This window comes from Hemitrygon akajei, chromosome 18, assembly GCF_048418815.1.
Source record: "Hemitrygon akajei chromosome 18, sHemAka1.3, whole genome shotgun sequence".
Classification (NCBI taxonomy): domain Eukaryota; kingdom Metazoa; phylum Chordata; class Chondrichthyes; order Myliobatiformes; family Dasyatidae; genus Hemitrygon; species Hemitrygon akajei.
Genome location: NC_133141.1, coordinates 16,623,530 through 16,635,806, shown reverse-complemented (window position 1 = coordinate 16,635,806; position 12,277 = coordinate 16,623,530). Strand labels below are relative to the sequence as shown.

The 12,277-nt window shown below is 39.4% G+C and overlaps 1 protein-coding gene across 12 annotated transcripts in view; it reads left to right on the top strand.

The window, feature by feature from the left end:
- The first annotated feature begins 7,423 nt into the window (after positions 1-7,423).
- kmt2d (lysine (K)-specific methyltransferase 2D) overlaps positions 7,424-12,277 on the top strand; it is a 235,339-nt gene continuing 230,485 nt past the window's right edge. For 7 of the 12 annotated variants that reach the window (XM_073070993.1, XM_073070995.1, XM_073070992.1 and 4 more), the window contains exons 1-2: positions 7,424-7,613; positions 9,422-9,506. The gene's annotated coding sequence lies outside the window, so the exon portion shown is untranslated. Of the gene's footprint in view, positions 7,614-7,881; positions 7,974-8,025; positions 8,283-8,751; positions 8,795-9,421; positions 9,507-12,277 lie in introns of those variants that run through there. The other 5 variants (XM_073070983.1, XM_073070986.1, XM_073070984.1 and 2 more) reach the window with 3 other exon arrangements.

The following is a 12,277-nucleotide window of genomic DNA, read 5'->3' as shown; positions in this document are numbered from 1 at the left end:
AAGCAATGAAATTAAACTTTAGATCTCAATGCTTCAACTATTGGGATCCAGCACAGAAATAGGCCCTTAAATCCATTGGCCATCTGACTATAAACAACTCACTTGCACTAATCCCTCTTCTCACATTCTCAAAACCCAGATTATCAGTGACCCACTAAGAGCAATGTGCAGTGGCCAAATGGCCCACAAGCCTTCAAATGTTTGAAAGATGGAAGGAAACCAGAGCATCTACAGGAGATGTGTACACTAACAGGGACAACATGTAAATTCCAGACTGCATTTGTACAGACATGGGCACATGTGATTCTCTCACTGTAGGTGTTTTAGCCGCTTTTTAAAATTGCTTAACTGAGCAGTATTTTTTGAGAAATATTTGCTGCTTTGCATTCTTTTCTGACCTGTAAAGGTAATCACATTTCCCATGATGACTTCAGCTATCAACTTGTAATGAGACAGCTTAAACTTGGTTATGTGATATTTAGTCTGAGCAGAATGCATATTGATCTTTTAAACCCAATCTGATTTTTGAACTGGCATTAACCTATACAGCTATGTGCTGTACTGTACAAATTCAATAAATTATCATAATTCTGAACTTTGATATACAAACACTATTGCATTTTTTGTATTACTCCTTTCCTCTATCTGAAAATAAAAACAGTACTGGAAATGTTCATGAGCTCAAACAGCAGCTCCGGAGAGATTTCAGCTTGAGAGTTGAAATACTTCTTTCATCGATTTGAATAAACTCCCAATATTTTGAGAAACTGGTACCCTATTGACTTGAATGTTTTCCTCCCTTAAGTAATGGGATGACATTTGCAATCAAATAAGAATTTCTGAACTTTTTAAAAGGCATCTCAGAATAGAATACTGACTAGTATGTTTGAAATATTTATTTAGGAAAACAAGCCACCTGGCCTTTTTGATCGATATTTTCATAGCTATAGTGAACAAAGTGGTAATCATAGTTGATGGATATGAATGTGGCCAGTGAAGTGGCAGACACTTGGAACTAAGAATTATTACAGAGCAGTTGCTACAAAGCTCAAACAAGAGCTGAAAATATCTAGCAGATTAAGTAGTGTCTGAAAGAGAAACTGACTTGCATGTTGATTCAGTATTAGAACTGGGAAATTCAGGCTGTTATCAGAAATTGAATTGCAATGCTGAGGACTATGATGTGCCCAGGTGGAATGGCAACACATCTTGCATGAACTATTAGGAGAAAGACAAGTAGAGTTGGGAGTGGGATGGAGAATTAAAGTGATTTGTAACTGGAAGGTCAAGGCTATGCTTGCATATGGATGGGAGTGTCCTTTGGAACAGTCACTCAATTTGCATTAGTTTTGCCCAATGTAGGGGCCTAATAGTGACCATCAAGTGGTATACTAAATTGGAAGAAGTGTATTCCTGCTGCTTCTGGAGTGCTTCCATCCCTGGAGATGGGAGGATGTCAAAAGAGCAGGCAATGCATCTGTGGTTCCATGGTTGAAGATGACAAGCAATGGAAGTTGCCTTATGGCTGAGTTTATCCAATGAGCTTTATGTTCTATGAAAAGCACAAAACCTTGTTCTGAATTACCTGTTGTTGCATGTGGTGGCTTAGGCAGTAGATATGTCAATGTTGGGTGAGTGAGGTCCTGGTTCTTATTTGTCATTGAGTCATGGGTTTGATGCCAAAGATCAAAGTCTGAAGGTTGATCGGAAGTAGAGGCCAAATAACAGAACCACGAGTCTGCAGTCCACTGGATAAGTTGAAGCCCAAGTTGGAATCTGAGGCCAGGGACATCCTGTCCTGAGGTTGGAGAACTGAATGTCTGTTGGTGCTTTGTTGGTTGTGTATTGTGAGCACATTATGTTGGCCCAGCATGTGTAGTGATACTTGCAAGCTTCCTCCAGCACTTCCTTGGGTTGTGTTGGTTGTTAACACAAGTGATGCATTTCACTATTTTGATGTACATGTGAAAAATGAATGAGTCTGAATCTGACTACATTTAAGTTGTGATGTCTTTTTATTGTAAAGTAAGCTACTTAACACTAATTTAAGGATTTGCTATAGGGTGGTGAAGTTATTTTGTCTTGAAGGAAGAAACGGTAAAGAAAGTGGCCTAGCAATTTTGAATATTTTAGATTTGCTGTAGCAAATGTCACTTCCCCCATGCATATAAGTTGTAATTATTGGTTAAAATATAGTTGCCGACTGTTTTTCTGGATAATACTCATGAGAATATTTTATAAAATACACAGCATTTGTTCATCAAGCTTTTTGATAACAGCTCAGTTTCTTCACTTAGAAGGTTGAGAGCTACAGGCATTTGGATATGCTGCTACCTGAATGTTCCCCTCCAAGTCGCAGACAGTCCTGGCTTTATTTGTGTTCCTTTGCCTCTCCTGGAACTTCCTACCTAATAACTCCACTGGATGTACTACCATAAGGATTGCAGTGGTTAAAGAAATGATGAAAGATCACTGACCTTTTTAAACTATTTGTCCCTCCACAATTAAATGGCTGAGTATTGTGTCTCACCACCATTCAGCTCTAGATTCATTCATAGTTGAAATGGTCAAACCAAGTTTTTGGCTTTGTAAATGAAATGCTTAAAACATTTCCTTATTGATGCTTTATAGATTTTTAATCTTTCACCTTTTAAGAGATTCTTAGTGTAGACTATTATCTTACAATGTATTATGTACAAATCTATACCTTGATCTGCTATTATCCATTAGTAGTTGCCCTTTTACCTAATTTAAACAAGCATTTTCTGGTGTTTAGGTTTGCTATGTAATGATAAATATGCTTATGCAATGTAAGGATGTTTTGGAATTGTTGAAAGCTGTAAATTAACTAAAAAGTTGGGTTGGGGTTCAATCAATTTAGTATTTTGAAGAAATGAAAAAGCATATGGTGCTTGATTTGAAGTAACACCAAAGTAGTTCCAGCTATAGTAGATCTTCCCAGCCACCAGCTTGAAGCCAAAGTGTTCCTGCCATGGGCACTTAATGGCAGCACTAGGACAGCAGTGAAAGTCAAAAGTTTTGACCAAATGTTTTTATTGGGCTGATACTCCTGAATGTACAGCAGAAGGACTTCATTTCATGTGCAGGATCTGGGGTAAGGTAAGGTGTGTGGTCCAAAGAACAAACAGTTGAACAAGGAAGTCTCCATTGTGTGCTAATCTGTTGAGCAGTCTAAAGGGACAGGGCCTGCTTGGCATACCGCTGCTGTAATCTATTATGTGCAATCAAAGTCCTTGCTTTCAACTCTGGCATTGATATGATATCTGGGACAAACCCAATACCTCAGTTAATTCCTTTCAAACGTGAGTTGGTATTGATCTGTGGTATTTATGATTTAAAGCATTATTCACAACTAACAAAATTTAGTTATATAATAGTTTAATTATGCCTAGGCTATAAGTGCCAGTTCCTGCCAATGTGTCCTAGCTTCATCAACATTGTAACTTGCCCCCGTCCTTTGAATAATCACAAGACACTTGTTTTCTAAGCTATATTGTAAGAAACTTTTTATTGCATTGCTGCATTAACACTTATGGTTGGAACTGCTAGATTAACTGCTGATTTATGCCCCTTTGTGGTTCAACGTGCTTAAACATGGTGTTTTTGACTTTTAATTCCTATCCCCATTTCTGTTCTGACATGCCAGTTCATGGCCACCTCTTTTGCTATGATGAGACCACCCTTAGGATGGAGGAGCAAAACTTTGTATTCTGTCTGGGTACCCTCCAAACTGATGGCATGAACATCGATTTCTCGTGATGACTTTTTATTTTTGCCTCCTTTCAATCTATTCTCCACTCCGGCCTCTTACCTCTTCTCACTTCCCCAGTGCTCCTCCTCCCCTTTCTCCCATGGTCCACTCTCCTCTCCTATCAGATTCTTCCCTCTCCAGCTCTTTACCTTTCCTACCCACCTGGCTTTGGCTATCTTCCTTCCCCTCACCCCCACCTTTTGATTTTGGCATCTTCCCCCTTCCTTCCCAGTCCTGAAGAAGGGTCTCTGCCTGAAACATTGACTGTTTGTTCATTTCCATAGATGCAGTCTTGCTTGGTGAGTTCCTCCAGCATTTTGTTATTCTGCATGAATAATCAACCTGCTCATTGGAAATTTCCAAGCAAGAAAATTGGGCTTTGGTGCATAGTGTCAGTTTCCTTGAGGTTCACGGCAAAACTGAGATCTGCCCACTATTAAAAGGTGTACAATTTTGTTTTTGAACAGAAGATAAACTTTTATAAAAAAAATAATCCATCCCGATGGATTAGTGAAAGTTTTGGTTCCAATTTCAAGTGTTCAGTAAGAAATGCTGGAAAACTTTTTCTGGAGGCTAGCTATGGAAGTCCCGTTACATGCAAGTCAGGGTGATGTGCTATTTCCAAGTAGACTGCAAGGAGCAGGGCCACAAGTGAAGATGTGCACTCTCAACTGGTAAGATCACTCAATAGTACTGTCATTTCTGTGACTTGGTCGACAATAGTAATAGGTCTTTAAGATTCCCTGTGGCAGGCTCATTCAAAAGGTCAAGAGGCATGGGATCCAGTGAAACTTGGTTGTGTGAATTCAGATCTAGTTTGCTCATAAGTGTATTTTGCTTGGAGACTGGTGGTGTTCCACTGAGACCTGTTCTGGGACCTCTGCTCGGTGATTGTGAAGTTTGCAGATGACATGAAGTTTGGTTGTGTTGTGGATAGTGTAGAAGTTCATCATGGGTTACAATAAGCAATAGACAGTAGGTGCAGGGGTAGGCCATTTGGCCCTTCTAGCCAGCACCACCATTCACTGTGATCATGGCTGATCATACACAATCAGTACCCCGTTCCTGCCCTCTCGCCATATCCCTTGACCCCGCTATCTATAAGAGCTCTATCTAACTCTCTCTTGAATGCATCCAGAGACTTGGCCTCCACTGCCTTCTGGGGCAGAGCATTCCACATATCCACCACTCTGTTTTTCCGCATCTCTGTTCTAAATGGCCTACCCCTTATTCTTAAACTGTGGCCTCTAGTTCTGGACTCGCCCATTAGCGGGAACATGCTTCCTGCCTCCAGTGTGTCCAATCCCGTAATAATCTTATATGTTTCAATCAGATCCCCTCTCACCCTTCTAAATTCCAGTGTATACAAGCCCAGTCGCACCAATCTTTCAACATATGACAGTCCCCCCATTCTGGGAATTAACCTTGTGAACCTATGCTGCACTCCCTCAATAGCAAGAATGTCCTTCCTCAAATTTGGAGACCAAAACTGCACACAATACTCCAGGTGTGGTCTCACCAGGGCCCTGTACAGCTGCAGAAGGACCTCTTTACTCCTATACTCAATTCCTCTTGTTATAAAGGCCAGCATGCCATTAGCTTTCTTCACTGCCTGCTGTACCTGCATGCTTGCTTTCATTGACTGATGTACAAGAACACCTAGATCTCGTTGTTACAACAGGATGTTGATAGGATGCAGAGTTGGGCTGAGAAATAGCAGATGAAGTTCAACCTAGAATAGAAAACTGAAGTGATTGTTTTGGAATGCTGAATTTGAAGGCAGTAAAGATTGCAAGATTCTTGTGTGGAGGAACAGGGGGTCTTGGGGTCCATGTCCGTAGATCCCTCGAGTTGCTGCACAAGTTAATAGGGTGGTTAAGAAGGTGTGTTGGCCTTCATAGTCCATAGTCAGGGGATTGAGTTCAAGAGCTGCCAGTAATGTTGCAGTTCTATTAAAACCATGGTTAGACCACACTTGGAGTATTGTGCTCATTTTGGGTTGTTTCCTTTATAGGAATGATGAGGAGGCCTTATAGAGGATGCAGAGGGGATTTACCAGGTTGCTGCTTGGATTAGAGCATTTCTGAAGAAATGTTGAGCAAGCCAGGGCTTTTCTCTTAAAAATGGAAGATGTGAGGTGTATAAGATGACGAGAGGTATTGATAGTGGACAGGCAGCACCTTTTTCTCCCCCCTAGGGTGAAAAATGGTTCATGAGGTCCTAATTGTAAGGTGATCTAAGGAAAGTATAGGGGAATGTCAGAAGCAGGATTTTTTTTACACGGGCTGTGTGTGTGTGGTAGTAGAGGTTTAACAATAGGGGCATTAAGACGCTCCTAGGTAGACACATGGAGGATAGGAAAATGGACGGCTGCGTGTGTGTGTGTGTGTGTGTGGGGGGGGGGGGTTGACTTAAATTAATCTTAGTAGGTTAAAAGGTCGGTACAACATTGTGGGCCTGTATTATTCGATGTTCTAAATAGTGAGCTACATCAAGCGCGAACTCGTATATTCCTGCTATCCACTTTAAGGGTCACCAATTCTCTTTGTTGCAGGTTGGTTAGTGTTGAAGCTGAGGGAGCTGTAGTAGGACCTGTGAATCTTGGTATTGCGTTCAGAGCAAACATTGCAAGCGAATAGCTGAACTCAGAAGGGTGATGTTAACAAGATGAGCGGAGTTTGGGGGGTGGTCTGAAACTGTAGATTTCCAGATGTGGGAGAGTAAATAAGCGACAGAAGGGATGCCTCGGGTGAAAAAAGATGTAAATGGCTTTTCTAGCTATATTCAAACTACCGAAAGACATTTTTGTGGTGCATTGGCAATGAGGGGACACAACTTAGCATACGGCACGAAGTACATTTTGTGGTGTAGACTTGGGACGGTGCTGTAAACAGAATTGACGAAGTCGACTCCTATTTGTAAAATGTGATGAACTCAAAGTGAAGGGAGATCATTCAGCAAGGCAGAACAGTTAAATTGTATCCAATGACTTCTTTATCCGCTGAAACAACTGATTACATTTTGTGTGCGTGTTGCTTGGATTTCCAGCATCTACAGATTTACTCTCGGTTGTAATTTAACGACCTGGGCAATTCACAGTTGAACTATATCTTAGCGCCCAGTGACTTCCAACAGATGAAAAGAGAAATAAAGAAAATTTGCATTCAATGTTGTAATCACGTGAAATTCCTCCCACTTTTCACCATGGTGCTGGGTCCGATAGCCAAACAGTTTAGTCAGCTAAGAAAACATTCAGCACGTAATACATTACAGACTTCATTGTCCAGTCTTTTAAAGGTCTCACCATATTTAAAAGATGAAGAGCAATAACAACTTTTCCCATTAAATCTTTCAGAAAGTACTTTTAAAAATTATTGTAACACCGAACTACATGTTTTAACATAAATACTTCGCGAACGGACGGTCTGATGTTCCGCTTTAAATATGAGATTTTAAACTCTGCGGATGATTATACGTCAGAGCGCTGCTGCAAAGAGATTAGACTGCTCTCAGCCCTAAAATAATATCTTTCCGCAGAATCAAATATTAAAAAAATCAATCCAATTAAAAAGAAAAAATGCCAAAATAGTTCACATTGACTTTTTTCTGATTTAAATCCAGCTTCATGCGGAAGGAGAAGTGAAATCAAGTCCGCGGGATTATTTTCCTTTCTCAGGGCTTCCAAGATGGCCGTTCGCTTCAAGTATTTCTGCTTCCCGACAGGGATTTTATAGATTTGAAATTGTATTAGAAATTTAACCCTCTGCTTCGGAAACAAAGCAAAATAATTCCCAACAAGCTGATTGAATATTGAAGCGGAGTGAGCGAGGATGGAGTGAAAGTGAGTGTATTAGCAGTTAATTGGAAGGTTGTTTTTTTTGGAAATATTTTTAAATGGTGCCCTGAAGGAAGTAATGAGAGCTAATCGAAATGTGTTTTCGATGATGAAATAAAGTACATCTAAAGACCATTAGAAGCATTTTCGATGCGTAAAATAAATTATTTTGTCTCCTTTCTGGGCTTTGCCAGCCTTGGGGCGTGCGGGGAGGGGAGGGGGTGGTGCTGTTGTGGGGCGTTTACGGAGAACCCGATAATTTAAAATTTATAAACACATCCCGGGAGTCAGCTATCGAGCAGACATGTTTGAGAACAGCTTTGGACGGGTATAGTTTATCTGTAGAAAAACTGGATTAATTTTGAGGTAAATGACGAGTGAGCGAGTGCGCGCGCGCGCCTGTTTGAGAGTTTCTAATGGAAATGGGGGAGGGAAGTTTATCCGGTGTGAGTGCACGTTCTTCGTTCTTGGGGTAAAAGAACGCCTTAAACCACTGTATTAAGGTTGTCCGGGAGTATTTTACTCGACAAATTCCATCTCCACCCCTCTAATCCCCAAATCATGCGCGGTTTCCTTGGGATAGGGCTCTTATAAATATGAAAATTTAAATCAATGTATTGTGAAGGTGGCTGAACATCTGACTCCCGTCTTCAAGTCGTTTGGAAAAACATTTAGGTCCGTATGATGTATTTTAGCTATTTTAAAAACGTTTCTTAGAGGCGAATTTATTAACTAGATTTCTAAAGTTCCGGCACAATTTAAAAACTAGTGAACTGTTTATTAATCGCCGTTTTAAATAACGATTATTTTAATAATATGTTGAAACAATTGATAAGTATCTATTGGTTTTTAAACCTTTATTGCATTGTCTTTTTTAAGTTGCTCTATTTTATAGCATCGCGGTTAAATGTTAAAAGTGGAAAACTTGAGGATATCTGCCTCGTATGCAATTTAAATAATTCCTTTATTTGGAGTTATATTTGATCCAAAATTTGTGACGGAACTCCGTCGGTGTAAAAAAAACTAAGTAAATAACTGGTAGATAAGTTGCAACGGTGTGATTTCTAAAAGTCATGAAAGTTTCTAGTTGTATTTTGTTTCCAAGTCGGAAGTGGGTTTGGGGGTGTGTCGTTTGGCCCTGGAGTTGGAGAGGCGCTACGTGGTTCACAATTGGAGACGAACAAAAGGTTCTCTTGAATAGATTGATTTAATCCATTCGGATTAAACATAAAATAAATAATTTTAGATTGTTTATTTCAGTCATTTTGTTTCCTACTGCCTCGATAATCGAGTAAAGAACTCAGAAGCGAATGAATTTGTTCCTGACGAAAATCAGGAACTGGTTTTGAATAAAGGGGCTGGGTTTGTTAACGGGCTCCATTTAATTAAAATCTATGTAGTCCATCTCTTGACCGATTTAAATTGGGCATTGTCGATAACATCAATTTAATTAACCTTACTACTAAATTTTTTTTTGTTCCTTTTATTATAGAAACACTCCTAACTACTTAAGAAATTATCAATGGGGACCATTTTAAATGTAGAAATTGTATTTGTTAGGCCTATGAAATTTGAGAATAAAATGCCAATAGTCTGAATGTACTGTTATTGAAATGTTCTCATTTCGTCGAAAAAATGTGTACTTATTAGCTCTGTGACTTATATAAAATACTACTTTTTAAAAAATGCTTACACTAATCCTCAAATTCAAATATGTTTAGAGACGATGTTGTAGGTTTAGTATTAATTAAATGGGTTATGTATGAACTCAGTAGTTAAATAACTGCTAATTCATTGAACTTTTTCTTTCCCAGCACCCCTCCCCCTTCCTCATGCTTCCCTGTAATAAACAGTACCTGTCATGTGGTGGTGCCCTGTAAACTCAGATTGACATTCTTGGTAAGATTTGTTGCTCTTTTATTGTTATATTAGGATTGTGCATTTAAATCTAGGGTGTCTGCTGTATAATGGTCAGAAAAATAAAACAATTGTATATGTATAATTAAGTGATCTTGGAAAAATGTTTAATGAGTGGTGCCTAACTAAAAGCTGATTAATCTAGTGATGATAAATTATTCTTGGTCCACAATCAACTTTGAGTTTTACTTTTGTGGATTATTAGCTTTTAATTGTAGTTTATTGTTATATTAAAATATATTTTTGTGGAGTAAAACTTTTGTTGGTAGATGGAGTCAAAACATGCATCTCCTACCATCCAGTGTTGAAAGCATTTCATGATCTAATGAGATAAAAGATTTTGCCCTAAGCTCTAGCTGTCTTTGTATCACAAAATCTGATTTCAGCCTTATTTTTGAAATAAGCATCTTGAGAGTCAGTATTGGTAGGTAGTTGTATTACTGACCCAAATATCTATCTAATGGAGTTCATTGGGAGGCAGATTTTAAAACTGAAACACTATTAATTTATATGCTTACCTGCTAACTATACACTTGAAGTTGTTAATTGTGAAATTATTTTCTATTTTTAAGATACGAGGATGCCATTTGGCTTTTCAAGTGTTGGTTCTGAGTAAAACCAGCTTTCCCCCATTTCTCTGTAGTATTCTGTCTCTTTCATGCCCAATAACTCAATCCTGACTTTCCTACTCATAATCATTATGTACTGTGTCGTAAGACAGGGGTGATCATGGTCTTTTCATGACTATGATTGTTCTTGGCAAGTTTTCTACAGAAGTGATTTGCCATTGCCGCCTCCTGGACTGTGTCTTTACAAGATGGGTGGCCCTGGCCTTTATCAATACTCTTCAGAGATTGTCTGCCTGGCGTCAGTGGTTGCATAACCAGGACTTGTGATATGCATCAGCTGCTCATACACCTGCTCCAATGGCTTCACATGACCCTTATCGAGGGTGGAGGGTGCATAAACAGATGCTACACCTTGCCCAAGGGTGACCTGCAGGCTAGTGGAGGGAAGGAGCGCCTTGCATCTCCTTTGGTTTTCCTGATTTTCCTACTACACACTTCAAAACAAGGTTAATTTTCAGTAGCTGATTAGTCTGACAGCCAGACTTTTTCAGATGTGGGAGGATACTGGAGCACCTGTGGAACACCCACACAGTCACAGGGAGGACAAGGAAGTTAGGATCCAAACCAGGTTTCTGGATCTGTGAGATGGTGCTCTGTTTTCCACATAAAGTGCAAGATATTATGCCTCCCAAGTTTTTAAAACTCCAACGTGCAATTGTTTATGTTGAAGTGAATAGCCAGAAGTTGTTACCAATGGGACTCCATTGGTTGTGCAGACAGCAGAGCTGCTGCCTTCTAGTGACCTGGGCTAGACCCTGTTTTTATTTTCCCTGTCTAGGCTTTCTCTAGGGGTTCTGGTTTTCTCCCACAGTCCAAAGACATACTAGTTGAGTTGTTTGGTTAGTGTAAATTACACCAAGTGTAGATGAATGGCAGGAGAATCAGGGTATTTTAGAATAGGCTGTGGGGAATGGAACTGATGGGCTGTATTGCAAACTGGCTTAGACTCAATGGGTTGAGGAGAAATGTGAAATAAATATAAAAATAGTCCCAATGAGCTCCTTTGGCTTAGTTCCCAAACAAACTAATGTAGCTCTATGCTCAACCGCTTCCCATCATGTTCGTCTTCTTATAGCTTGGTCCTCATTTAATTTTTATAATTTATTCTAGTCTGTAACTCTATTAAGAAATTCTGTCCCCTTGCATTCCTCCATTCTACCATCACCCTTCCAAGTTCTGTTTTATGGGCAGCCCCCACAAATGAGCGCTCATAATATTGAATTCAAAGATCTGATGTATGTACGTGCATTTATTCTATCAACAACAGAACTCCACTTTTAGCAATTGTTCATTCATTACAGTTCTGTGGAACAATGTTACCAAATAGTATTTTCTATATATTTTCCTCCTTCCGGACAAAATTGACTTGTACAAATCTGTAAAAATGGAGGGCATTTGTTACCCAGGCTTGGCCTGTGATAGTCTTCAGGTGGTTCTTTTATAAATTATGGGAAATGGAGCTTGGTGTGTACAAATGTGATGTAATCCATGTTGGATCTATGGAAAAATAAATCAGAATATTTTCTAAATGATGAGATTAGGGAGGAATGAAAGGTTTTTAACATAAGTTTTGTGGGCTGGGAGAAAATAAAATTTAAAAAAAGGTGACCTCAGTTTGAGGAAGCTGGAATGCAAGGGGGTGGAGTTATATTTTAGTTTAGAGTGGCATGGTGGTGTAGAGGTTGGCTGAAAGCTATTACAGGTCAGCTGTGAGATCAGAGTTGGAATTCTGCTGCTGTCTGAAATGAGTTTACACGGTCCTCCTGTGACCATGTGAGTTTCCTTTGGGTGCTCCTGCTTCCTTCCACTTTTGAAAGATTTGCTGATTAGGGTGAGTGAGTTACGGGCATGTTATGTTGGCACTGGAAGCACAGTGACATTTGCGGGCAGCCCAGCTCAATCCTCAATAATTTGATTTGACACAACTGACACATTTTGCTGTGTTTTTATGTACATGTGATAAATAAAGCTAAACTAATCTTTAAGCTTTAGTTAGTCTTGGGTCAGATTTTTAAATGGAACATGAAACCTCTGGGAAGTTTGACATGAAAGAGTCAGGACATATAAGAATTTGGGACATTATTGATGAACATAATTCAATAGGGTAGATAGAACCTTCTTCCT